The sequence below is a fragment of the Chaetura pelagica genome, unplaced genomic scaffold (genome assembly GCF_000747805.2).
Source record: "Chaetura pelagica isolate M959 unplaced genomic scaffold, ChaPel_1.0 scaffold65, whole genome shotgun sequence".
Lineage (NCBI taxonomy): Eukaryota > Metazoa > Chordata > Aves > Apodiformes > Apodidae > Chaetura > Chaetura pelagica.
Genome location: NW_009953386.1, coordinates 2,881,026 through 2,908,435, shown reverse-complemented (window position 1 = coordinate 2,908,435; position 27,410 = coordinate 2,881,026).

Below are 27,410 nucleotides of genomic sequence, written 5' to 3'. Positions count from 1 at the left end.
TTTAACTGTGGGCCAGATCCTCAGCTGGTATAAGCTGGCATCGCATTTTGTTGCCTTCAGTGGAGCTAAGCCAACTGATGCCATCTGAGCATCTGATATTATATTTCTGTAGCAGTTATAAAATGATAGAGTGGCATTATTACATAGCCCTGTTTCATAACCTCGTGTCAGGGGGGAAAGACTCCTCATTTATAGTCACCAGTCAACATACAAAGCGGAAGGGTCAACTGGAATTCCAAGCTGAGTTTGATGGCTGTAAAGCTACTAGACATTAGAAACACAGGAGAAACCATTTCTTATTTTCTTGTGTGATTTAAGTACATAAAAATTGTTAACTCAAAGGCATGTAGTAGCTACGCTATGTCCTTAAAGCACCACAAGCTATTACATAAAAAATGCAACAGATCTGACATGCAGAAGAACAGGCAAACTGGAGCAGACAAAAATTCATATAACTGAGAAGCCCAAGTCCCCCTGCCAGCAGTGGATGCTAAGGGAAAAAAGGTAAGTACATCTTCATCGATAAGCGTTCTGCAACAGACTAACTGCACATCAGAGATGCAAACTGGAAAATACTTCATTTTACAGCTGCAAGCGAAATATATCTTTACTTTTATTCTCAACTGTTAGGAAGAGCTTTACAGTCATAACTAGGATGCAGAGGAATCAGAAAATGGAAGGCAGTCATCTTTGCAAGGTCCAGAGGAACACTGGTGGCAGAAGTCAGAACATTACCGTAGTCTCTCTATATTCATGTTTCTGCTCTCTTCTTGGGCTTTGTTGTTTTCTTTCTGATAGGCCATCCTGCCCTGTATAGCTACTCAGCTATATTTCAATAGCCAGAAGAGCCTTCTTTGGATTTCTGACACCACATTGAGAGCCGTGCCTAAGACACAAATATTCTCCAATTTATTATCTCCTAATTGAAAATATGGTCATTTTTTGGCTCAGCAAAGGGAGAAATAGAACACAGGATGCATTATGGAGAACTGCACATTGGTTTGGACTCTTAACAACAACCTGACACTCATAGTTTATACTCTTTGAATAAAAATCCCCTATGTTCCATTTCACTGCAGAAGGAAATAACCTTAAAAGGAAAATCTTAACACCCATATAAAATCCTTCTTCTCCAATGAAATAACATTTCTTACTTTCTACTCAACGCAAAAATGTAGGTTGGGACTCCAAAGAACAAGGGTGGGCTTGGATGCTTAGCCATCCAGTAGAAGCAATGATCACTTGCATCAACATTTTAGATGCAGCAAAATGTTCATTAACTCCAGTAGGTTATTGAGGGTTATTGTCTGTGTGTTTGTGGGAGGGGAAAATGGGGAGTTATTCTGTGGCACTGAATCTATCTTGGCCTGCCTTCATTTGCATTTCTTGCCCTTCCAAGTATTTCCTCTCATATATAATTATCTCCCCAGCTCCTAAGTTATTTTGTTTCAAGCACTTCACAGCCCCTGGACACTCAACATTGAGATCTTATTGAACATTAAAAAAAGCAGATTCCCATCCTGGTTTTTAAATTGGGCAAAATAAAAGTATTAACGTATCAGACAAAAAAAATACTTATTCTCCACCTACTCATTAGAATTTGCACGTTATAGCAGCATGCATGCTCCTAACAAGCTTCCAAATGGGGGACTGTAAGTAAGCAGATCCATTCTACAGGTAAACGTAAAATAAATGGCCTCATGGTGGCTGAAGCATATGACCCAAAAATGCAGATACTTTGCTGTGGATATAACATAACTAATTATCTGCTAGCAAGCAAAGGCCGAAACATGGGAACATAAACCCTGGCTTGAGTGACTTCAAGAGGCATTTTACTTGTGTAAGGAGAGGTTATGAAATTCAGGGCTTTAGCCATGAAAGAACAGAGGTACTGTGGAACAGGAAACAAATAAAGAATGAAAACAGCAAGAGAAGGAAGTATTAGAGAAGACAACATATGGAGGAAGGATAAGAGCAAACAGGAAAATGTAAGGGGATTAATAGGAAACAGGAGAAGCAAGGGACACATATTGATTTGTTAAAGCTTTTACATGATTGACTGCAAGTTTCTCTGCTCAATAGATAGTAGTACTTAACATAACAGAAGATGAGTAACTGAATCTACTGATATTAACCTGCCCTGGTTTGGGAGACTTTCTGTATGTGCTTCTCTTCATCCATACCAAAATGGCAGTCTCCTGACTTTCTCCCACACTCTCCCCCACATGTCTTCATGACTCAGCTCCTCCTCTAGCTCTCATCAAAACAGTTTGATTTGGAGACGTAACCATTTTTACCCTTGCTAGTAACAGAAAAAGCAACAACAACCTGCCTCTCTCTCAGGCCTAGGCTCTGCAAGAATTTATTTCAGATGACTGCTAAGTTGACCCACTGATGAGCAAAATTTGCAACCAAGTAATATCACGGTGTCCTGGTTTGAGCCAGGATGAAGCCAATTTTCCTTTTACTGACTTTTTTTCCTTCAGTAAGCTTTCTTGTAACTAGCAACAGTGTGTTCTGCTAGGCTGATAAGACAGTGGAATGTTTTTCTAACTACTGAGGCTTCAAGGCTGCACCTGCACTCTGCCGGCTCAGACACTATGGGGAGATCTGTGACCCCCCCCGTAGGAGGCTGAGTTAGACAGACAGCAAAATTGGCCAGAGATATTCCATTCCATATATCTACACAAACTCAGAGGAAGGTCAGAGATCACAGAAGACAACTTCCTTCCTTCTTCTTCTTCCCTTCTCTTCCGTCCATGGCCGATGTCCGGGGAGGACTCTGTCCATCCATCACTGTAAACCCTTAGGCTCGAGCTCTCCTGACCCTCATCACTCTCCGTTCATCTCCAGCAGCAGCTCCGGGATTCCTTGGGACTGTCCGATCTGAGGGGAGTGCTGTGGGAGTTGCTGGGGGTGGGGGAGGCGAGAGGCTTTTGCCCATGCCTGAATATATCTGTATATAATTGTATATATTTTCTTGTATCATTCACTAGTGTTTTAATTAAAGCTGTGTAGTTAAGTTTTCAATCCGGCCAAGTCTCTCTCTTTTTCTCTCTCCTTCCCTGCCTGGGTGGGAGGGGATCGAGAGCATTGTTGTCGGACCTGAGTTGAACAGTGACACACGAGAAAACCAGATTTCCCTGATGCTGTCTCTTTACATACCAGGAAGATGCCAGGATGTTGGTGAAGTGTACTCAGAAACCTCCTTTCAAAAAATCCCACTCTGATGAAATGTCTTCACAGCCTTGCATATTTGTTATTAAATTCTAATACTACAAATGGAGGGAAGTGATGGAGGCTCTACTTTAGAGAGCATTCCACTGGGAACAACTTCGGATGAAGAAAAGAAATTAGGGACTTTCTCTCAGAGCTGAGTGTATCTGAATGTGGCAGATGAGATCCACACTGCAAAAAAGGTTTGAAACCTATTACCCAGCAGGACATGTAAAGAGAGTTTTAAGCAGGCACATTCTTCCTAATTCAAAGAAAATTAAACCAGTTGATTAAGAATATGTCTTAAATTGATATGAAGAGTATCATCCATCTCTAAAAGCTTGCCCTCCCTTTTATTTTAAATTATACTTGGCAGAAATTCAGTAATTTTGTCTTAAGTCAGTCTTAGGATCCAGCTGCTCTGATATTGATGAAAATGAAAATTTTAATCTTGAAATACTTAATTTAATTATAATTTAAGAAATATTATTGCTTAAATGAGATGCTTCCTTCACCAAACAAACAAAAAAAAACAACCCTAAAAAGCTCATAAAAATATCTGCCTTACTTTTTTTAAAAAATAGGTATTTTTTTAGTCCAAATTTTATAACAATACATAAATGTGCTTAGTCATCCTTACCACTAGGGAAGAATGTAAGCAGGGAATTTCTGCCTGACAAAAATCCTGCAAGTGACAAAGCTTCTGATTCTCACATCATTGGCAACTTTTCTCCTCAGTATGGATTCACAGAATTTTACCTATGATTTGTAGAGATGACTGGGATTCAAGTATACTATTACTTAGATAAGTGTTTTGTTAGAATCATCCAGTACACTCTTCAAATAAATGGGTGGGATGAGTTTGACAAGAGATCAAAGCGATCAAGTATTATTGTGTCCAGTGGACATAAAGTGTCCAGTGGTCATCCGCTAGATGGGCAGAAGATGGAAATTAATACAGTTTAGTTTTAGGGTGCTAACATATGAAGTAGAATAATTTCTTTCCTTTCCAAAAGCATGTTTGGCATTTACATTCCCATTTCTTATGTTATGAGCTTTCCTAATATTTAGTATTTATCAAAAATACTTGTTTTCAGTGTTTCCCTAGGAAGCTGATAAACCCAATTTCAATTTCTAATTAGCTGTTACTAACAGGCCAAGTGCTGAAATGCTTTCCCCAGCTTTAGACTGTCCACTGTTACAGATGCAACGTGGCTATACAGCCTCATAACTTCCATATATCAAGTCTGTTTCTCCATTTCCTTTCCACTGAACCTCTTTCCTCCCTTAGAAAAGATGTGGAAAGGAATCAAGAAAAAAACAACAGAGTTGTTCACAATCTCCCTAAAGAAGCAGATAGAACAAATGGCTCCTCAAAAGTGAATCCCAGATGAAAGCTCCTTGCTGCAGTTCTGTAGTCCTAAACATGAGAAGAGATGCGGGTATTGTTTACTCTGAAAGAACCTAGCCTCTAAACTTGTATTTACTCCAGTAAATTGCTTTTCCTTTAACCTATGATTTTTCTAGGTAGCAATAATTTTGCACCGTTGCTAAGAGGACATCTCTTTGTTTTGCTAATTATCTGTTACGATGTGTATGTCATTGCAGAATTTGGCCATGTAAATCTCAAAAGTAATTTGCAGCTCTGAAACTCAACCCAAACAAATTTCTTTAAAACGTATGCTGTCAAAACTCAGTGAAACTGAAAAAGGATATGAAGATAACATCTATGAACATTAAAGCTGGGTACACAAAAAGCTGCAGAGAAAGAATAAGGGTTACCAGAGCAGGAAAATACTGAATACTGTTATTTACTGACCATTGTTTCTTGAAGTGTAATACCTGTACCTGGAAACTACACATTCCTACCTATATGTGACACTAATATTTTAGGGGTAAATCTCTCCAGAAGAAAAGAAAAAACAAACAAAAGGAGAAATTAAACACATTTTTAAAAAGGTACTAACTAGGTACTATCTTCAAATGTTCAGCTAGCAACTTCAGTTTTTCCACTTCTTCTTTCAGCAAAACCCTATACTATGAGCATTACAAATATTCTGTTTCCTCTCTGGTGTACCTAGTGATAGTTCATAAAAAGTTACAGGATAATACTCAGTAGAAGCCAATAATAATTTTGTGCAAAAATATCCACATAATAAGGATACCACTGTGAGGGTAAATGTCCACTCTGGGTGTTAATTACTGGTATACTCAAGCTTCTCCTGTTCCCGTGGCTTAGGCAACACTCTGCTTAGGAAGCTCAGGCTAAGTCTGTCCCCCCATTATTCTGGTGTGAGCTAGAGCAGCAGAGGAGACTTTTATTCTGATATGACTCAGCCAAAAAGTACTCTGGACAGATATACAAGAAAAACAGAAAATACCCCACAAACAGCAATCATATCGTTATTATGTATTCAATTGTAAAGTGCTTACAGGATTAAGCAGTAACAGCACTGACACAGTAACGCATAGTATGGCCTCATCCTGCAAGCCTTTCTCATCTGAATAATCCTAAATGTGTACAGTCCCTCGCAGGGACTGTAAAGTGCAGAAAACGATGAATTTTGGGAGGAAACAAATCAAAAAGCTGAAGCATACAGCAGCAATGTGACTCACTTAAAATCCCACAGAAAACAAATAGAATTTAATAAATAAAACTGTTTCTCCCTTTTGATCTTGTCTGGGGGACACAGGACCTCTTCCATAAGAATAAATATACCAAAGCAAAAGCAACCCCTCCCTTGACATTTTATTATATTTCTATAATTGTCTCAATATACCAGATCAATTGCATTTGAAAATACAGCTATTAAACCATAACTAGACTATCTTGAAGCCTTTGTTTGTCAATTGCATCAAACAACAATTCTTCTGCAGACAAGAAATCAGTGTATTTTTACAATAATTGCAAGTCATTTCTAGGAGAAAGAGGTAGCAACAATACCCAAGGAAATAAAATAACACACTTTTGTGCTTTCCCATCAAAACCAATAGTGGTATGGGTTTAAATCAGTCAGAGGCAGCTATGCATGAGAGATTGCACTCTGCAGGCTCTATCAGTCAGAAGTCAAGGATACACGTCCATGATTTATCATACTTTTCATGGTAATTAGCTAGAGTGCCATTTTTTTTCCAGTAGTATCACTCAACTTTCTTTTTTTAATTTGGTCTTTTTTCTGCAAATGAATTTACATATTTCTCAGTCTCTCATCTCTATTATGTTTTATTTATGAATATAGCCCTTCCTGATGGTAACTTCAATGTGAAGAAGGTAGTAATTAGTGTACATATCTGCTAAATTAATCCCATTCCCCACTGTCTGCAGAGAAGTTTAAGGTAAGTAACAGTTTACTGTCAATATTAGGTTTAACGATGCTTAATGAGAGTAACTGTTTCTGTTTACTAAATGCACCTAGATCTGTAGCTTCTATATGAGTTTTTCTCCCAGTCTTGTTCTCCACTGTTAATACTGACATTGTGTGTGGTACCTGTGGTGCTTTAGTCCTTAAAACTGCTCCAGGAGGGCCAAGCAAGGCACTTGTTTCAATACACTTTCAGGAGAAGCAGAATGGTTTTAAAACAATGACACAGCTTTGTGTAAGGGGAAAGTTGTGCTTTCTGGTATTTTAGTGCATATGGTCCATTAGAGAAAAGAGCAAAACAAAACAAAACAAAAACAGACTTTGCCAAAGCTCATGCTCTTAAAAAAAACCCCACCACGCCCCCAACAAAACAAAACCAACAACAAAACAAAAAATACAAACCAACCAACCAACCAGAAAAAAAAACAACAAAAAACCAACAAAAAACCCAGCAGCAGCATTTGTTCCCCCTTTGCAGGGATCACCCCCAAGAATGTTTCCTGTGGAGTTATTATGTTCTTGTAGTTCTTTAGAAGCTGTGATAACAATTAATATCCTGAATTTAAACAAAACAATGAAGACTTACTCATATTTCACAAGCAGGTATCTTTCAGAACTAAAAAGATTCTAGAGGCAACTGAAGATGATGCCAACATTTTCTTGTAACTCTACACTAGTAAAAGATCATAAGCAAAACCTTAGATCCAAAACCAGTTGTACTTCAACTTCTGGTTTTAGTCTCTGTGTAATGTCATTATTTCAGTCTGTTCTCTTCCTAAAAGGAAGATACAGGTCTTAGTTTACTCCATTATTTTTTTCCATAACATTTTCCTGCGTGGTTTCATGTATTATCCCCTTGGGAAATTAATGCGATGGAATTTTTTTAATACATATTTATGACCACCTATGAAAAACATACCTTTCTAAATCTTTGATTCCTTAGGATGCATGGGTTTAGGGGGTTTTGTGCATGTGCATGAGGGACTAAGTTTGCAGGAGAAGTGCTGAAAAACAAAGCTGTTCGATTTCCAGTGAGAAATGGAAATGAAATACACACAGAAATTGTTCTGTAAATGGAGAGGTTATTTCATTTGATTTTTCCAAAGCAGTAAAAAGTGAGTTCTGCATTTTGTTTATATCAGAGAAATGTGCTTGCTCAGACATGGCTTAGGAGTGTTACATTTTGGTGGTTTGTTTTTGTTTTTGTTTTTTTTGTTGTTGTTGGTTGGTTGGTTGGTTTTTGGGGGCGTGGGGCGTGGGGCACTAGTGAACAATCTGCATGAGTCCACATGTTCCCTCCTTATTTTATCATTTGCAACACTTCAAGAAAAAACTCTCTGGTTAGAAAATTATTTAAAAATAGGGGAAAAGCTTCAGCTAAACGGTGTTTTTGTTTTTAAAAAACATCCAATTAGTTCATTGTCAAAGCATTAGTTACTAAAGTGAGAGTTTATTAAAGGCTAAACTCTGTAATTCCGGAAGCTATATTAAGATTAACACATTTTGATTGTACAGGTTTCAAAATCTAAGCTTGTCTCTTTGTTAATGCTTATATGCAATATTCCTACAATGTGCCAAATTGTAACCCTAACACCCATTCTATGGGATGTTGGGGAAAAAGCTTCTTGAAGAGAAATTAGATTTTGCAACTGATGTCTTTCCTATCAACACTGTGTTCCAAAAAATGTCATCTAAACATGTAAACACAAGTTTAACCATGATGTTAAAGATGCTAATAGCTACATAACAAGAAACGATACCTGCTTTCAAATTGACAGTATATTCTTCCTTTTACCATTTAAGACATCAATATTCAGATAAAAATGGCCTCTGATATGAGATGAAAATTATTTACATGCACATATATTCTTAAAAAAATTGGGGAGCTTTTGTATCCAAGAAGGGAATAGAAGGAGGAGGGGCCACTTTACTGCTTGAAACCAAAATCTAGAATCTAGCCTAATTTAATGACTAAAAATACTACAGAAGAAATCTGAGGGTCTGGAAAACTTAAACTCATTATTTCATGTATACATTATAGAAAATCTAACAGAAGAATTAAAACAGCACTTCATACAACTAGCCAATACCAGGAGAGGGCATATTCAAGTTATTTCACATCTGCTGCTTTCAGCTAGTGCCATAAACCAAGACTGCATAACTGAATATTAATGCATTTTACTAAAGAAAATGCTAGTGTTAGAGACAACAGGATTACCTGCAGGCCACTGGTGTTCAGTGTACATATACGTGTAACTGTCTCTTCAAAAATTCACAGGCAGATCTCCAAACCATAGGAAGCAGATCTCCCTCAGAGAAAGATCAATGTGGGCATTGCTATGAAAATCTGTGCAGCTCCTCTCCCCAGACACCTGGATGGAAAAAAACCTAAACCACCCTTTTCTAAAGAGCATGGGAAGAAGGTGGCTTGCTTACTTGCATCAGTCTGGATAATACCTTTCCCATTACAGTGTTGCCTCCACAAATTACTCCACTCAGATTCACCAATTATAATAAAGTACCTTGGGAGGATAGATATTTTTAAAAATACCAAAGAAAAGCTATTTTTCACACATCCAGAATTTGCCTCAGTAAAAATCAGGGGTTTTTCCAAGATCTAGGGAGGTTCAGTCACCCCTAAATGAATTCAATCTCTGCTGAAGTGTAGTGTCTCAGCAAAGAGACCTCTACTGGTCTTGGCTGATGAGATTACCTAAGAGATATGCAGTCTGCTGGCCTCCAGTATCTTGCAGAGGCTTAAAGCATATATTGAAATGCCTCATTTCATGTTTATAGCCCAATCAATCAGGTAGGACTGGAACACTGTGGTTTCACCATATATCAAATTTAGAAGAGAACTCTTAAACTCAGATACTGAGATCTTAGGGCAATCCCATCTCATAAAGAACATGTAAATGTGCTCATAAACATTACTGTAAAGTATTTTAATTCAGAGGAAGTAGAAAGTTTCTGATCAAAGTTCTGAAAATGACCGTAATTCAGATTATTAAAAAATTAAAGGAAAATTCCTTACGTAATTAAAATGCTTTGAGAGTGACTGAGTAGCAACATTTCTTGCTTCTTCATTGTTTTCTTTAATATTAATTTCTTGCCAGATAAAATACAAGTTTTCATCTGTTTATCTCTCAGAAGAGTCACTGCCTACTTTCATGAGTTCTCTCTGCCATCCTCAAGGTATCCCTTCTGAAGGCAGAAAGACTTATATAGTCCCCAAAGTTCTATTAATATCAGTAAGAATGATATAGGTTTGATTTGAAACAACCAAAGGGAATGGCTAAAATGGCCTTAGAGCTGTTTTTCAGAGTCAGAATGGCCTACCTCATCTAACTGGCACTCAAATGTGCTGCTGCTATGTAAATGGTCTAGTTCACACTGCAACAGACTTCTTGTTGTCTCTTATTTTGTTGTTTGTTATTTTATTTGCTGGTACAGAAGGAAGAGGGGGTTGGTCTTTTAATGACCTGCACTGCTGATAACACCAAGTTATGCAGTAATGTTACTCTACTAATCATACTGTTGCATAACTTAAGGTTGGTTTTGACTGGAAGGTTTATAAAATGAACAAGGCACATGAAAGGCATTCAGCAGCACTGCTACTGCCACAGTGACACCAGACAAATGTATGATTCAGCTCTAACAAGAAAACTGATGTCCATCTACAGGAAGAGGGGAAAGGGAGAGATATAAGGAGGGACTGAGCCAGAGAGGGAGAGAGGAAGAGGCAAAGAGAAAAAACGAGAGAGATAAAGGGAAGGAAAGAAGGAGGGAGGGGTGGAGGGAAGGGGAAAAGGATTTCAGAGTACTTACTACTCAATGAAAGATCAATATATTTAACTTTGTAGGACACAATAATTATTTGAAGTTAAAATTTTGTACCACCAGATGGAGGATTTAAGCTTCCCTTTTACAACTAGTGACTTGTCAACCCAAGTTCTACTTCTGTGAAAAAACGTGGAAGACAAGTGCTTATTTGGTTTAAAAAAGAAAACACAATAGAAACCTGACCAGAGGGAGGAGCAAAACAATTCACTGATCACTATTCTGATCTATCAATTGAAGAATATTAACTTTTCCAAAGCAAACACCAGAGATATTGAAGATCAGAACTTTATCAATCTGGCCACTTAAATACTGACATAAGGGCAGCACACTTGCTATTTATGCTTTTCAATGAAGGTAAACTGACTCACTGGCACAGAAGAAAGAATTTAATACCACATTTTGTTCCGTACAGTAAAAACACCAAGCAACACCTGCACCACATCCACCAGATATTACAAGATGATCTCACTTAAGATGAAGAAGAAAATCAGAATTACTGAAAGTTTCATCTTGGCTTCCACCCTTGCTATCAATGCAGCTACATACATCTGAGCAAAAACCATGATGGTTGCAGCACCAGTACCTGAAGGGGGTCTACAGGAAAGTTGGGGAAGGGCTTTTCACCAGATAGGATAGTTATAGGACAAGGGGTAATGGTTTTAAACTGGAAGAGGGGAGATTTATGTTAGGCATCAGGAAGAAGTTCTTCACCATGAAGGTAGCAAGATGCTGGAATAGGTTGCCTAGGGAGATTGTTGATGCCCCCTCCCTGGAGGTGTTTAAGGCCAGGCTGGATGAGGCTTTGTGCAACCTGGTCTTGCTCAACACTCCTCACAGCAGGGAGGTTGAAACTTGATGATCTTTACGGTCCCTTCCAACCTTAAAGATTCTACGATTCTATGAAATACCTTCTTCTGAATCTCCGAATACTTCACTTTTCACAAGGACTTCTACTCCTTGCTCATTTTTCGCTCCCTGTGGACAGGGATATTGTCTTTTTCCCAGAGAAGGTGTCAGATCATGGCTCCTGGAAAACCAACATAAATCACTGGCCACATGATTCAAATGTGTGCTCTAAGAAACAGAAGTTTTGCTTTCTGAAACTCCACTCTTAAATCACTGAACAAGGAAACCTGTTGTACCAGTGTGTTGATCAAGGAGACAAAAGCTTTCACATTCAGTTTAAAAAATAGTGAAGGAGGGATGGTAAAACATTATCTCCCCCACTTTTACCTTTTATATAGAAAAATAGGTACACTGGCCTTGCATTGTTAATTTTACTAGAGTATCTTATGATCAACACAATGCATATACATTGCATATACATAGGCACACACAATACTGAACTTTGTTAGCAGCCAGACTGTGGTAACCCATGTCCCCTGGGCAGCAATCAGCTATGAAGGAACAGGAAAAAGTTGCTGTAATTATTAACTAGCCCAGTGGGCTATTATTCATGACAAGTAGAGCAGCAGCAGAGTAGGCTGTGATGCTGGTTGCCCGTCACTTTGCAATCCTGCTGGATGCCTGGAATAAAACTCAACACAGAGAAAAGAGCAAATGTAACATCAAGATGAGCAAGAAGCTGAAGTACCCCTCTTGGAGTTTGTATGTAAGGAAGACACATGCAGAAGCAGAGATTTTCTGTTAAGCTTGATGTTGAAAGAATATGAGAGATTCCAATACCACCATCTATCAAATATGTATGCATAGAGTTTGGTAAGATTAATAAGACTATTGATATCAGCTATTGGCAAATATTCCCAATGCAGCAACAAGCAAACAACTCCAACAGCAACTGGCAGTTATCGATGTTGATAGCTGCAGTCATGGCATTAGTACTACAACAGATGGTTAAAGTGCATCTATTTAGGTGAAAGACTAAACCATGAGTACCCCTACAGCCAATCAGGGAAAAAACAGTGTCATTGCGGCTGTTCCTCCTTCTTTGGTACTTCTACCCTGCAGTCCCCAAGCATGCTCCAGAAATGTTTTTAAAATTCTTTCAAAACTTTCCAATTATTTAAAAACAGTGCATTAATGGTGAACATATCACAACACCCACTGTATTTCTCTCAGTGCTACCTCAGTCACCATTGTGCAGAGAGGCAATACATTACTGCCTGGACTTCAGCTTGAAAAAACAAATTCCACCAGATTTTTTCTAGCTTTCAATGATTTAACTTCATTAGCCATAACAAAAATGGCAATCAAAGGTTCAGTTTTATTTTTTTATTTTCCAACAATAACATTTGTTACTTATTTAAGAAAACTTTGAAAGAAACTAGAAAAACAAAGCAAAAAACAGGGGGGGGGAAAGCAAACAAGCAACAAAAAACCACAAAACAAAACAAAAAACTCCAATAAATTCTCTCTTTCAATAAACTCACTTTCCCTCTGTAAGGCTTTGCTTTGTGTGTGGATTAGTCATTTACTTTAATTATTTTGAAGTGCCTCTATTTGAGTGGGTAGGAGTTAAATATCCACAACACCAAAGTAGGTCCTAGAACTAGTTGCTGTAAACAAAATGTTCTGCAGTGGCCTAAATCTGCACAAGTCATAAGCCTTGAATATTCTTAAAGTCCCTTTCCATAGAGTACTTCTGGGGACTCTGAAAGCTATGGGACCCAGGCCCATGAGCATATGCTTTAGGACTTACACTGTATGGAAAGGTCGTATCTTCCCAATCATGAACACATATATATCCTTTTTCTCATTTTAAAGTAAAGCAACAATGTTTCTCTTATTTAAATGTGGAAAGCAAAATCCCAGCTGGAAGAGGCTGGTAACAACTAAAGCAACTGACTAGAAATTTTATTCTGCCATACAAGAGGATTTATTAGAACACAATGACCAAGTGATAGAATAGAATAGAACAGAGAGACAAACCAACATATACAACAAGGCATAAAATCAAAACCAAATAATCTTTCATAATCTCTCTAATTACTGCACTCTTTCTCACACACACATATATACACATATACATACACAGATACAGAAACAGTTAAGATGTTACCCTTTGTTAAATGTTTTCAGCCCAGGTATCTTTCAGGTTAATAGGTACATACACTAAAAACCAAAGAAAACTAGCCAAAAGAAAGTGCTAGGAAAACTTCAGATGGAAGAGTCTGGGCACAGTTACGTGCAGACATTCACAGAAAGAGGAGGAATTGAATCCAAGGAAAATACATGAGATTGTCACTTTATAGGCAGTAGGCACTGACTTGAAAAAGGATTAAAAAAATAAACACAATTAACATTTAAATTCCAAGCTGTATTTTCAATTACACCCTTTCTCCTGTGACTCAAAAACAAAACCCCAGCAGCTAAACAACCACAGCCTTGAGGAATTTCATTTCTCGGTATCAGGAAAAAGCTATCATCCAAACCTGCTACTGTATCCGCAGGCTTCTACTACCACATATGGATATAAGGACATAAATGCAAGAAAACTAAAACCAAGGAGAGAGAAACCAGTTGAAATGAAGGGTTTGCACTACCCACAGATATGGAAGGTGTGATGTAGGCATCTGGAAAAGAAGAAGATACCTTCTATGGTAAATCTCATTTCACAAGTCTTCCCACTTTCGAGTTGCATTCCTGTGCTTTGAGCATACTTCCCTATAAATTTATAGCTTCTCTGCACTGTTGGCCATAGTTACACCCTGTACTTACAGGTAAGCCTGCAACTCTGTTCCTGCACTAAGATAAATGAGTAAGGACAGAAAACAGTATGAAGGAAAGTACAAAAACAATTCTGCACTTACTTGTCTGTAGTTAGTGGCTGTATCTTAGGAACAATTCCTTTAAAATACAAGTTGTTGTTGAGATTTGATTTAAAAATCTCTGTCAGTTTTGACATTCAGGTGAAAGTATTGCTGCTGGCTCCAGAATTATTTGCATATCTTATCAGTAAATAAAATGTCTGAGGTGTGCACCAATCTGATGAAATTATAAACAAGAGTCCACACAAGAACACATGCCTTCCTGTGTGATTTCCGTCCTGTTCGTTCCTCTATAATAAATTATATGATCATCTCATTCTAGCTGGACATTTAACTGTGCACGTAAAAAGAAAAATAATAGCAGCCTATTCTTTGTCATGCTCTACAGCTGAGAACCTGACAAAATTGTAGATTTTAGGAACAAGCAGAAAAGCCTATTTTGCTACCAGCTACCTCCTCTTTAATTGCCACAAAACTGATGGAAAATCCCATGTATTTATATATTTAAAAAAAAAAAAAAAAATCCCACCCTGAAAGTAAATAAATAAACGGAACTGCACCTTTTTTACAACAAAGACCAGTATACATGTTTAGTTTTATGTCCTGCAATTAATCTCATCTACTTCAACAAGATTACTCATAATGTTGTAAGTGCAATAGGTGTGTAAATCCTTGCAGAATCATGGCCTGGGTTGCCAACAGCCTTATATGGCATAATTATGCCTAGGCCTAGAATTGTTCTTCAGAAAGATTATAAAAAATACCTTTAGGCATAACAACCAACAAAATCTACTCTAGGGAGTGGCTATGGGAGAAACAGTATTGAGGGAGTCATCTTCCCTTGGGAAATTCACCTGTCACCAAATCCTTTCAGTAATTCACCTTCTTCCTCTACCAGTTCTCACCTTTACTTACCACTCCTTTCTCACTCATCAAATACCATTTTCCCTCTCCACACATCCTGCTGCTGCTGCTGGTATGTGACAAAGGTGACGGAGACACATCATACTTCTTATTCTTTTGTGCACTGGAGTAGGATGAGAACACACTCTGGCCCTTACATGACCTAGCATAGTAATAAACATCTCTCTCGCTAATTAACAGAGTGGGGTGCACAACTAAATGATTTCACCAACTTTGCTTCTTAACCTGTTGCTGGGCTGTTATCATGCCAGTGTCTCCACTGAAAATTATTTGCCCAGTGAACTCTATGGACAATCCTTAACCTATTACTGGACTTAATTACAAGAAGCTGCTGATCAAAATGCATACTAATTGGATACCTAAATTGCCTAGCTTTGTCTCTTGATGAGTAGCTTACCATCTTGTTTTGTCTGCAAATACTTGAAAATGGTATATCAAAAGTTACTCTCAGTACATTATCTAGTTTTTTACTAAAATCCACGGCTTTCACAAACACTTCAGCTTGTAAATTAACTCAGTCAGAAACATTAACTAAAATGCCAGGAAAACAAAGGCAATCCCTTAAAAGTTCAAATGACTATTTGTCACAAACATTTCACCTCTACTAATGAACTGCAAAAATGAATGATAGAAAATGCAAAACTGCATTATGTTTAGCAGTTAACATTTTAATAAGAAGGAGATTAGCAATTTTTAATACCTCCAGTGCTTTGTTATATACAGTAGGCACAATAAGTGAATATTTTAATTGCTAATTATTTAGACCTCATTCAGTTCTCACTCAGGCAAAACTCCCATTGAGGGACTCATGCCTGAGAAAGAGCTACAGGATTTGTCTTATTGTAATTTGAAAAAACTTTATATATCATAAAAACTATCAAGTTATAGTGAGACAAAAAAAAAAATCATTAAATCCCCAGCAATATTAAACCCTACTGCAAGTCCCACTGACTCTTATCGCCAATGTTTTCCTATTAAGTAAAATAGATAATTGCAGTTCACCACTTGTAACTTACCTGTATAATTTATGCCCAGATATGTTGGTGCTCTTAAAGAGGCCTAATAATGTTTTGAGTCTTCTTACCATATCCCTGCTTTTCTCCTGTGGGAAATCTCAGTTCAAATGTGATAGTGAACTAGCTTTTCCAAACAATTAAAATATCAACACCTTCAGAAACCGAAAAACTAGCATTTGGTTTTACCTTTTGACTTCGAACTCCAAAAGGGTTAAGAGCAGCTCTCAACAGCTCTTTCTTATGCTGCTGTAAAGAAAAGAAATGCTTATGTTTAGAGATTTGCAATACAACACCCTGAGTTTTCATAACAGTCAAATGGCTAGGTGCTCAGAGGGGGAAGTGGGAGGAATGCTGTTTATATATAAACATGCAGCTATCTGAAGGAAGACAAAGTCCTTTGCAGTCACATTTACTACACAGGCAATGAACAAATACGCTAAATGTCATGTTATACACATCGTACAGAGAGAAAAATGTATACAACTGAACAACAAAGTATCGGGGAGCCATTTCCACGACACCATGCTTGAAAAAGAAATTAATAACCTCAGTTTTCCATTAAGTGTATTTTCATAACTGTTAGAGAGAAAAACAAATGGGTGTCACAATCAAAGCTTGCCACTTATGTTTGCCATTCAAATGCATTTGTGGAAAAAGTTACAGCTATAAGAGATTTACAGTTTGAAGATTTTTTTTTTTTATTTTTTAATGAAAAATTGTGTATAAAGTGTTTGCATTTTTCAACTAGAAATAGCGTTAATGGATAGAAAGTTCAGAAAATATTTCTAATGGTTGGATTTTGAAAAAATAACTAAAAGCAGATCTAGTATCTTATACCACTAATTACCAAAATGTTCAGAACTGGCTGACAAAACAGCTGAGGAAAAAGTATTTTGAAGATTTATTTTCAGATTGGGGCACTCTCCCTCCACCAATTCGTAATACGTTTTAGGGAACTGATTGGTGTAATTCCCATTATAAGAGATACACTTATGACTGCAGTGCCCAAATCCACTCCAGCCAGGCTTCCTACTTTTCTGCAGGAGCAGAGATTCCTTCGTTCCCCTCAAGCACTGACCTTCCACCTAAAAACCTGTGTCCCAAACTAATACCAGCTCAAGTATGGCAGAACTGGACGAAGGAATTATTTAGTCCTGCGCTGGTGACACGTTTTCAAAGCTAGTCACAAAGACATTTTAATTACTGAGATTTTGACCCCTTTGTCATACTGAAGAATGGATTCAATTGTACTTATTTGCTACAATCCTGTTCCCTCGAAGCTCAGATGATTTTTTTTACCTGTTAATGGAAAAGAACTGCTCTGTGGAGCACTCTTGCTGATTTAGGAGAGAAGGATACAAAGTTTTTCCTAAAGATGTAACACGAGCAGACTTTCCGGCTCAGTGTTTCCAAACCTGACTCTCCACCAGTTCCTGGCTACTGGCTACTATAGGGATATTTCTGTTGCTTTCTCAGAAATGTGCTTGCAATTCCTTTCCACATTTGCAGCCTTCCTCTTGTTTTCTGAGTGGTTTCTACCTCTGATTATCAAAACCAAATGATGCCCCAGGTTCAGCATTTGCAGAAATTTCCCTGTGGTAAAATCCCCCCAGCCTACGTTGGTCAGTCCTGAGCATACACAGCATAGTCATTGGTGGTTTCCACTGTTTTCAGGGAAGAAGGTTTATTTTGCTTGAACTAAGGCTGTGTAGCATGTGTTTCAGCTTTCATAAGGTCTGCAGTTGCATAAACAGACACGCTGGATGGCAGCTTTTAGCACTTTCCAACATAATGCAACCAGGATCTGGAATAGCCTGTCAGTTCTGAGCAGACAATGAATAAAGCAAAAGAGAAGGCCTAAAATATTAAGTAATGAAGATAGGACTTTTGACCTTTAAATGCCGTTAGATGTATTGCACGAGGATATGTTTAAGTGCCACTATTAGGTATGAAACTCTGCTGTTTGCCTAATGTCTAGCTCATCTAACAACTGAGCCAACTCTGTACTTGCTAGCACACAACATGCTGCAGTGAGAGATGGCTCTGCTAAGTGAACCCAGCAGGAGATGGTGGCACTGGGGACAAGGGAAGAGATGAAAAGCAGGAAAAAGCATGGGAAAAACTGATCACAAGGTGAAAGAAATTATTTTCTATTTTAAACTTACTGATCAGTCAGACCCAAGGTGGTCTGACAGCTCATCAAGCTCTGCAAAGGATTAAATAAATCTAAGTCAAAAGTTTCCCTCCTTTGGTCTACTGGCACCTAACATTTTGTACAACTACCCACAATGTACACAGCTATCCTTGTATCAGTTGAGATTCTTGCCACGAAGTGCTATACAAAAGTCTGTATAACTGTTACAACTACTTTATTTTCAGTCATTAATTGACATGTTCCATATGTCTGAATTTAATGAGTGCATTTCTGCACTTCTGCCATGTAGTTTTAAAACTATTTTTGTATGTGATTTAAATTAACCAAACCTTATAATTCAGATGATCATTTGCTGGACCAAGATAGCTACTAGAATGTACCATATCCAAAACACGTTTTGCTTTCAATTCCAACCTCCATGTTTACATTTCATCGTTTCACTCAGGTCAAGAGCTTATTGGTGATTCATATGACAGAACATCAAATAACACCCTGGAAATGTGATGAATCCATATAACATCAATGAAGTGAAAAATATGCATGTAGCTCAGGAAACTCCTTTTGGTCCACTTGAAATTTAAATCTATGTAGTAAACAAAAGCATATATTTTACTGCATAGGCTGACAATAGGCTTACTAACTTCAAGGTCACTAAGTACATCACATAACTCTGAGAGACTTGAGGTAGATCATGGTAATTTCCTAGAAAAACATTTTCAAGGATGAAGTAAATTAGGTACTCAGCTTAAATCTGCTTTTAGAAAAACCTACTAGGAGACCTACCAGGAAAAAGGAAAGAAATACAGAAATTAATAACCTGAACACCCCTTCTGCCCTGAACATGCCTCTTCTGCTATGCCTGTTGCTTGTACAGTAACAACAGTATACTGTACTGCTGTTCAAATGCAAACAATACATACATGCTCATTTCCTTATGTTACTGCCTTATAAACTGCATGGTCTTTTGACTTTTGCTACTAATGAAAAATAATCCTACCCAGAGAACCATCGTAAGATTAAATGAAACCAAGATAAATACATTCCATTCAAGAACACATAAAGAACATGCCAATTTTATTTACATTTTCTCTCAAGGTTATGGGCCTTTCGCCAAGGCAGAGAAAATATTACAGAACAACAGTGAGGATCTTCTTAAGATTATGTACAAAGAATAAAATGCAAAGAACAACATAAATTATATCAGCATCACTCCAGTTCAATTCCTTCCAAACACAGTCATCACACATACAAACTGAACTTTGGTAGCAAGTGGATGAAAGGAATGACTGTTGATTAATGCTAAGAATATAGGAGCCAAAAGGGTTTCAGACAATGATTCACTGTGAGACTACCAGTAAATCTCCTGGTCTCTTTTGAGATTCGGTCAACCTGGCACAAACACTGGTTTAACTATGTCCTTAGCAAAATGGACAATGCATCACAGCAATGCTCTTTATTTAAAAAAAAAAAAAAAAAGGCTTGTGTGCAAATGTAGTGCTTATGGAAAAGTCTAATCTGGCAGGCTTAGAGACTGAAATCCTCTCATTTCCGAGACAGTATTTTGAGCAGCAGAAGAGACTGACTCACACAGGCTCACCACAACCCCTCAGCTTTGAACTGAGGGACCATGTTGAGAGGTTAGCTTTTGTGGCTGGTTCAACCTCCTTCTTTGGAGTTACAACTACAGAACAATTACTATTGACTGTAGTAATGTTTCTGGTTGATACAGTGTTTCAAGATACAAGCTTGTCTGTCTGGGGAAAAAAAAAATATGAAAAAATTACTGGTATTAAAATCCATGGTAAAGACAGATTCTGGACAATTTCTGAAGACAACTGCCCAAAGCAGACCATGGACCTGGCCCGGCCTGCAAGTATAAGAAAACTAGATAACAATTGACTTTTTTGCAGGAAAGGAAGCTTTGTACATCCACTGACAACTTTTAAAGAAATAGCAGTGTTACAGCACCAATCTTAACACATGAAGAAGTCTTTCAGAAAACAATTTCAGTTCGCTGTGCACTTCTAAATTATATTTGAAAAGGACTATCTGCACGTATTTATTTTCAAGGAGGACTTGGATTAACTGTCTAGGCCCAGGACTAAACTACATTTTAAGGTAACAATCATGTGATGGAGAAAGAGGAATATCTGTAACACTATCTATAAGGTTAACCTCCTCTTAACTTTATGTACCATAACTTTACTTAAACAGAAATCAGTACCTGGAACATAAGAAGAAAACTGCATTTTTAATACTAGAGGTACTAGCAAATGGCTTGTGTATTTCTTCAGAAGGAAATACCAATGCAGACAGTGAATTAAAACATGCCATGGTAACAGATGAAGACTTCAACTGTCAACAAAAATCAGGCTATTAATTCTCACATAAACAGTCTTTTAAAATATTTTATTTTTAATATACAGTCCAAAGATTACTCTCACATTTCATCAGCTTTTGTCTTTTATTGCCAATCATTTCAACTGACTCTTCTCACTACCCTTTTCGAAAAGGTGAGTGAAAATATAAAATGATACTTTATTCTGCCAAGACCAAGAGAACAGTTCAAAAGTTAAAAAAAAATTAGGCAATGACTTTGCTTAAGGCAGGGAGGGAATGTGATTAGCAATGGGGTGGATCACTGCCTGGCAGGGGAGGGAAAAAAACAAATCCAACCCCAAATCTCTTCTCATGCGCTGTTTCAATCTATGCTCTGGTCTAGATTATGTAAACAGGAACCAAAACTTATTGGATGGAAAACAGAGAATTTTCTGCTGCTTATCACATTCTTTTCTCAAGTGATGGATACTGAGATTCAAGGAGAACCTGGAAAGTACTGGCCTATTCATTACCACCAAAAGCAGAGCTGCCCTGACTGATCCACTTTGACTAAAATAGCACCTTCCACAGGATGCATGATGGATGGATCTAAGTGTGTCTAGAAGAGCACCTCATGCTGCTGTTGGCCTCTCTGTACCTCATCAAATAACAAAGATTTCAGACTTTACAGCCATCAGCTTATAAACTTTCACCAGACTGTAACTCACACAACAGGCAAACATACATAAGAATTGTCTGTTACCTGATTTTTTTCTCCTTCACATTTCTGTTTTACTTCTAAAACAGAACAAGGCTGCAACTTTCATTTGACTGAGATGAAGCAAATGTCACCTCTTAACAAAACCAGATTCCTCTATCCCTGGTCACTGGCATCAGAAAGTAGGAATCAAAGATGCTGCTTTTGGATGAAAAATCATTATTACCTTTAAAATTTAATTCCTTCAAAGCCCTAGAGACTAGTCTGGGGGAATGCAGAAGTGAAGCAAAATATGACAATTCTCCATTCTCTACAGAGACTATGCATCCCTACAGATTTTGTTTCCTGTGCAATGCTTAAGTCCTCGATGCCTTTTCTCTCATGAACTCTTCCTCGGCAGAAACTTCTTCAAATTTAAAAATCAGAACATGAGCCAAGTAAATAAAAATAAATAAATAAAGCTCAGTGTCTATAAAAAGTACATAGACTAGCCTGCTTAATTATTAACAGGTAAACACAACAAATTCTGAATTATTTACTTAATCTTTTTGAGTTACAAACCTCAGAGTTTTAGAGCATGAAATACATGCCTTATTTTAGGACACAAAACAGGTATAAAGCTGTTGATTCTTTTCTTTTGGAGGAGACACGGTTTTGAAGAATACACATTTCTTATTAACCCAAAAATGCCTTCCTTTCACTGAACTCTGCTGGAATTTTGAATACAGAATTAAAAGTTCTGGTAGAAAGATCCTGTATTCATGTGTTTGCTAATGAATGAGCACGCTGTTTCTGACTTGCAACTGAGGGAAAACAAGACTCCTGTGAGGCATATGCACCCTCTCTTGTTTCTGTACATCTGCTAGGAAGATGCTAGAATCAGAGGGAGATCCTGGTTAAGGTTCCAGAGAGAAAGTCTATGACCAAGGAAAAAATATTCTCAGGTACAATCCTGTTTTCTTTATTGAATAAAGCTACCCTGCTGAAGTAAACCTTGTCTGTGCTGTAAATAAAAAAGGTCAATGCCGCCACTCCTTGATAATCTGATGAGGTGCTGTTCCAGAGCTGACCTCCAGCTGGGTCTATCTTTATGTCCTCCCTCCTTCTGACACATCATTCTGCCTAACCCAGCACTGATCTGATGCAGGCTTCCCCAGTGACATGCTGAAAACAAGGGAAGTTTCAAGTTCCTTGCTGGATAAAACAGCGACATTTCTGTATCTGCTGAAGTTGGCACACATCCTTTGAAGTCTCCAGCATTCAGTAGTGTAAAACAATGCCATCTCCTTCTCAATAACCTCAAGCCATCATACAGTCATCATCATACAGAAAGAGTTACATCATCACCACCACCATAGAAGAAATGTGATTGTGAACCTCAGCCAGTTTTTCTTAACTAGATTTTCTTTGGAAATGATTCTATAATGTTGCTTTTGAAGCCCTGGATTAATAAAGACATATGCCACTAAAAATCTATTCTTAAGTTTTACATACAAGCAGAAGTCTTGACAAGAGCATTACAATAACAGTTAACAAGGTATTTGCATACTACTATTCCTTCATCTCTACTCATTGCTACGAACATGTACAGATATGACATCTGATAACGTATTTATTAATCTACTCTTAATTGGTATAATGGGCCAATATTTGGGTTTTTTCCTGGTTTTAGATCTTAACAATTTTGTCAATATTTTACTATACTTTTTAGCCTACCAAATCCTTCCAAAGGTGCAATTCAGGAGATGAGACAGTTAATCACAGAGCTGGCTTAGCCTGTAATTTAGGTGGCCTACTTATGTTAGCAACATTTTATTAGCATGTTATGCTGTATATTTAATATTTAGTACACTGCCTGAAAATGGTTTAATGTGTATTGCTCACATAAATGACTTACAAATTCTGTTTGACACACAGAGAATTATGTATAATATCTGTATTTCTAAGTATACCTAACACTATATAAAGTAAGAATAAACAGAAGACATGTAGAAAAAACACGAAAATGTATCCCATGATGGAGTTAAAGGCTAGCTTATAAACACTCTGGTAGACCAAAACCACAGCATTAGGGATACTTGCACCACGTACATCCCTCCTGTAACATTTGACTTTGAGTCTTCCTCTGGAAGCCTCACCAGACAAGGAAGGAAAAGGTGATTTTCCTAATTACTTTAGTCTCACAGTGGAGATAATTTCAACAAAGCATATAGTAAATCCCCCCAAAACCTTGAGTATTTTACCAGACCCAGAAGACCACGTAGGATCGCAGAATCTTAGATGTTGGAAGGGACCTCAAAAGATCATCTAGTCCAACCCCCTTGCCATCTTCTTTGCATTTAGGAGTGCTTTCAGGACATTTTTCACAAGGCAAATCATTTACCTATGTCCTCATGAATTATGCAGTGTTTCCAGAGTGTACTTAGCTAGCTGAAAGCCCCAGGGAAGGATGTCCAGTGTGAATGAGCAGCAGGTGGTACCAACTGAGAATCACTCAAATCAACTTGCCAAATTAGATCCAAGTTTTCCTGGAAGATCTGGAGAGTAGGGATCTCAGTTACCTAGACATAGCTATAGATATAGCTAAAGGCATTTTGGTTGTACTGATGTTCAGAAATCACTACTGTAAAGGAAATTTTTACTGTAGTCCTCAGTTATGAGGAAAAGTGCACTGTTTTTCATGCTTCTCCTACTTACAAAGTGAATCAAAGCTATACCAGCAGTCATTTGTAAGGGCCAGAAAAGGGAAAATCCTTCAGCCTCACCTGAATTAGGTCTATCTAAAAAGACCTGTAAGCAGTCCTTGTGCAATTCTTACTACCTTGAAAGGGGCAGAGAGGGGATTTACCCTATTTGCTTAAGCTAGAATCTTCTTTACTTTCAAATTATTTCAGCCACTTTAGATACAGATGGCTCTTTTTACCACATAAAAAGCAGATATAGTACCTTTTCCCGATATGCAAAAGAGTCTTATTCCATAACCTAACTCTAGCTCTTGATGTCTAATAAGAGAATAATTCACATTTATCAGAAATATATTTCTCTGAGACCATCTGACAGGGGAACGTACCAATGTGAAGGAAAGGATGATAACCTCCCAGGACAAGGTGTCTCTGAAGCTCGTAACACCCCAGTTAAGAAGGAAAAGCCCATCAGAAAGGAAGAAACCTTGTTTGCAATCAATATGTATTAACTTTTTACATTTCTTCTGCAGTATTATTTGTCAATATATCTATAAAACCTTTTTATAATGACGTAGCTAAGACTGATACGAAGACTTTAGTAAATACCAAACTTTTCTACCAAAATATATGATGAACATAGCAAAAACATGTTTGTCTGTTGGTGAAGTACTTTCAGTATTATTTCAAAGGACCTTTATTGTTTATTACAATCTGTGACAAAATATCAGTTTCAAAGCTTCTCTCAGTCTCTTCAGTTATGGTTGTCAAGTGACACTCAAAAACATTTTTATTTTTAAAAACAAAACAAAATTGAGCCTATTTCAGAATCTTTTTATTCTTGCACTTCACTGAATTTTTAAGAATTATTCTGATACATGTACAACACTTCCATGGCACACCCTAAAATGCCTCACAATAGAGAAATTCAGTTTACATTTCCTCTAGGAAAAAAATAAAAACCAAAACAATCTACAAAACCTCCTAGAAAATGTATCTTTCCTCAGTTACATTCAGTGGGGAACATTAAAAATTCAATATTTGCCACTTTGCAATGGCTTCTGGACACAAAACAGTTCCTTCATGCTGCAAATGGTTCTCTAGTCTAAAAATACAAGGAACTAGAAGAAAAGTACACACTTGAAACAGTATTAAATATGACACACACAATACATCTCCAATCCTAGCATCACTTTTGCGTTATTTTTTCCTATCGTTTTTATAATTCATTACAGATATGGTATTTATTTTTTATAATGATTAACATGTAAAAAGCAGTACATAGAAACCAAGTAGCAAGAATGGGACTAATTAAAAATTAATATTATTACAAAAATAACTATTGTATTAATATGAAGACTGAGATATTCAGTTCAGTGGGAAATTTTTAGTTCTAACATTCATCCTGCTTTAAGGACATGAGGACAGTTGACTTAGTAAAAATCTTAGCTGAGATACATTGGCATACAGTATTTGGATTAAAACTATGTTGGGAGCTATACTGCAAGCTAGCAGTACAAGAATTACAAGAATGCCTCATATGTAATAGAATAAATATAAGGTTTGTACAGATGAAAATTTTAAAGAAACAATCTAAAAGGGACTCTACATGTTTAGTTGAAAATTCAAAGCAAAGGTAAAGGGATAGTTGTGGATCCAACTAATCTTTGCTATAATCTTACCAAAATCAATGAGACTAAGGATGAATTTAACTCAGTGCTTATTACATGGAAGAGTTTTTAAATTAATAATGCTTCAGTACAAATACAGTAAAACCTGTTTCTTGAGCTGACACCCCTGAAAACATGAGATCCACTTGATATTAAGCAAGTGGGGGAACCAGCAGAACTGCCACCTTGGACTTCTGAAGGGCAGACTTTAGACTGTTTCGGAGTATGGTTGAGAGTGTCCCTTGGGAAACAGTCCTGAAGGGCAAAGGAGCCCAGGAAGGCTGGTCATACTTCAAGGAGGGACTCTTAAAGGCACAGAAGGCCATGTCCAAGGACCCTAACGACAAGCTGGTGGGGAAGAAGAACAGCCTGGCAAAACAGAGAGCCTTGGCTGGACCTCAAGAAAAAAAGGAAAGTTTACAGCCTTTGGAAAAGGGGGTTGGCAACTTATGAGGAATACCAAGATGTAGTGAACCTATGCAGGGAGAAAATTAGAAGGGCCAAAGCTCGAGCAGAGCTAAACTTCGCCACTGCAGTTAAAGACAACAAGAAGAGGTTTTTTCAGTATATCAACAGAAAAAGGAAGATTATGGAAAATGTAGGCTCACTGATGAATGAGATGGGTGCTCTAGTGGTGGAAGACACAGAGAGGCCGGAGTTACTGAATGTCTTCTTTGCTTTGGTCTTCACTGCTAAAGCTGTCCTTCGTGAATCCCAGACCCTGGAGGCAAGTTGAAAGGTCTGGAGAGAGGAAGACCTTCTGTCACTAGAGGACTGGGTTAGAGACCACTTGGCTAAAATGGACATCCATAAGTCCACGGGCCCTGATGGGATGCACTCGCAAGTGCTAAGAGAGCTGGCAGATGTTATTGCTGGGCGGCTCTCCATCATCTTTGAAAGGTCATGGAGAACAGGAGAGGTGCCTGAGGACTGGAGGAAGGCAAGTAGCACTCCAGTCTTCAAAAAGGGCAGGAAGGAGGATCCAGGAAACTATAGGCTGGTTAGTCTCACCTTTGTACCTGGGAACGTGATAGAGATGATGGATGTCATCTCTAAACACATTGAAGAACAAGTTATTGGGAGTGGTATTTGTCAAGGGTAAATCATGCTTAACCAATCTGCTAGCCTTTTATGATGACATAACCTGTTGGCTGGATGAGGGGAGAGCAGGAGATGCCATCTACCTTGACTTCAGCAAGGTTTTTGACACTGTCTCCCATAACATCCTCATTAGGAAACTCAGGAAGTAGGGGCTAGATAAGAGTGACAGTGAGGGGGATTGAGAGCTGGCTGGGTGACAGAACTCAGAGGACTATGATTAATGGAGTAGGGTTGAGTCGGAGGCCTATAGCCAGTGGTGTCCTTCAGGGGTCAATACTCAGGCTGGTCTAGTTCAACACATTCATCAGTGACCTGGATGAGGGAACAGACTGTATCCTCAGCAAGTTCACTGATGATACCAAACTGGGAGGAGTGCCTGACACTCCAGAGGACTGTGCTGCCATGCAGCATGACCTGGACAGGCTGGAGAGCTGGGCAGAGAAGACCTCATGAGGTCCAACAAGGGCAAGTCAGGGTCCTGCACTCGGGGAGAAAGAACCCCATGCACAAGTATAGGCTAGGGGTGGAGCTGCTGGAAAGCAGTTCTGAGAAGGAGGATTGGGGAGTCCTGGCAGATATTAAATTACCCATGAGCTAGCAATGTGCCCTTGCTGCCAAGAAGGCCAATGGAACCCTGGGGTGCATAATGAAGAGTGTGGCCAGCAGGTTGAGAGAGG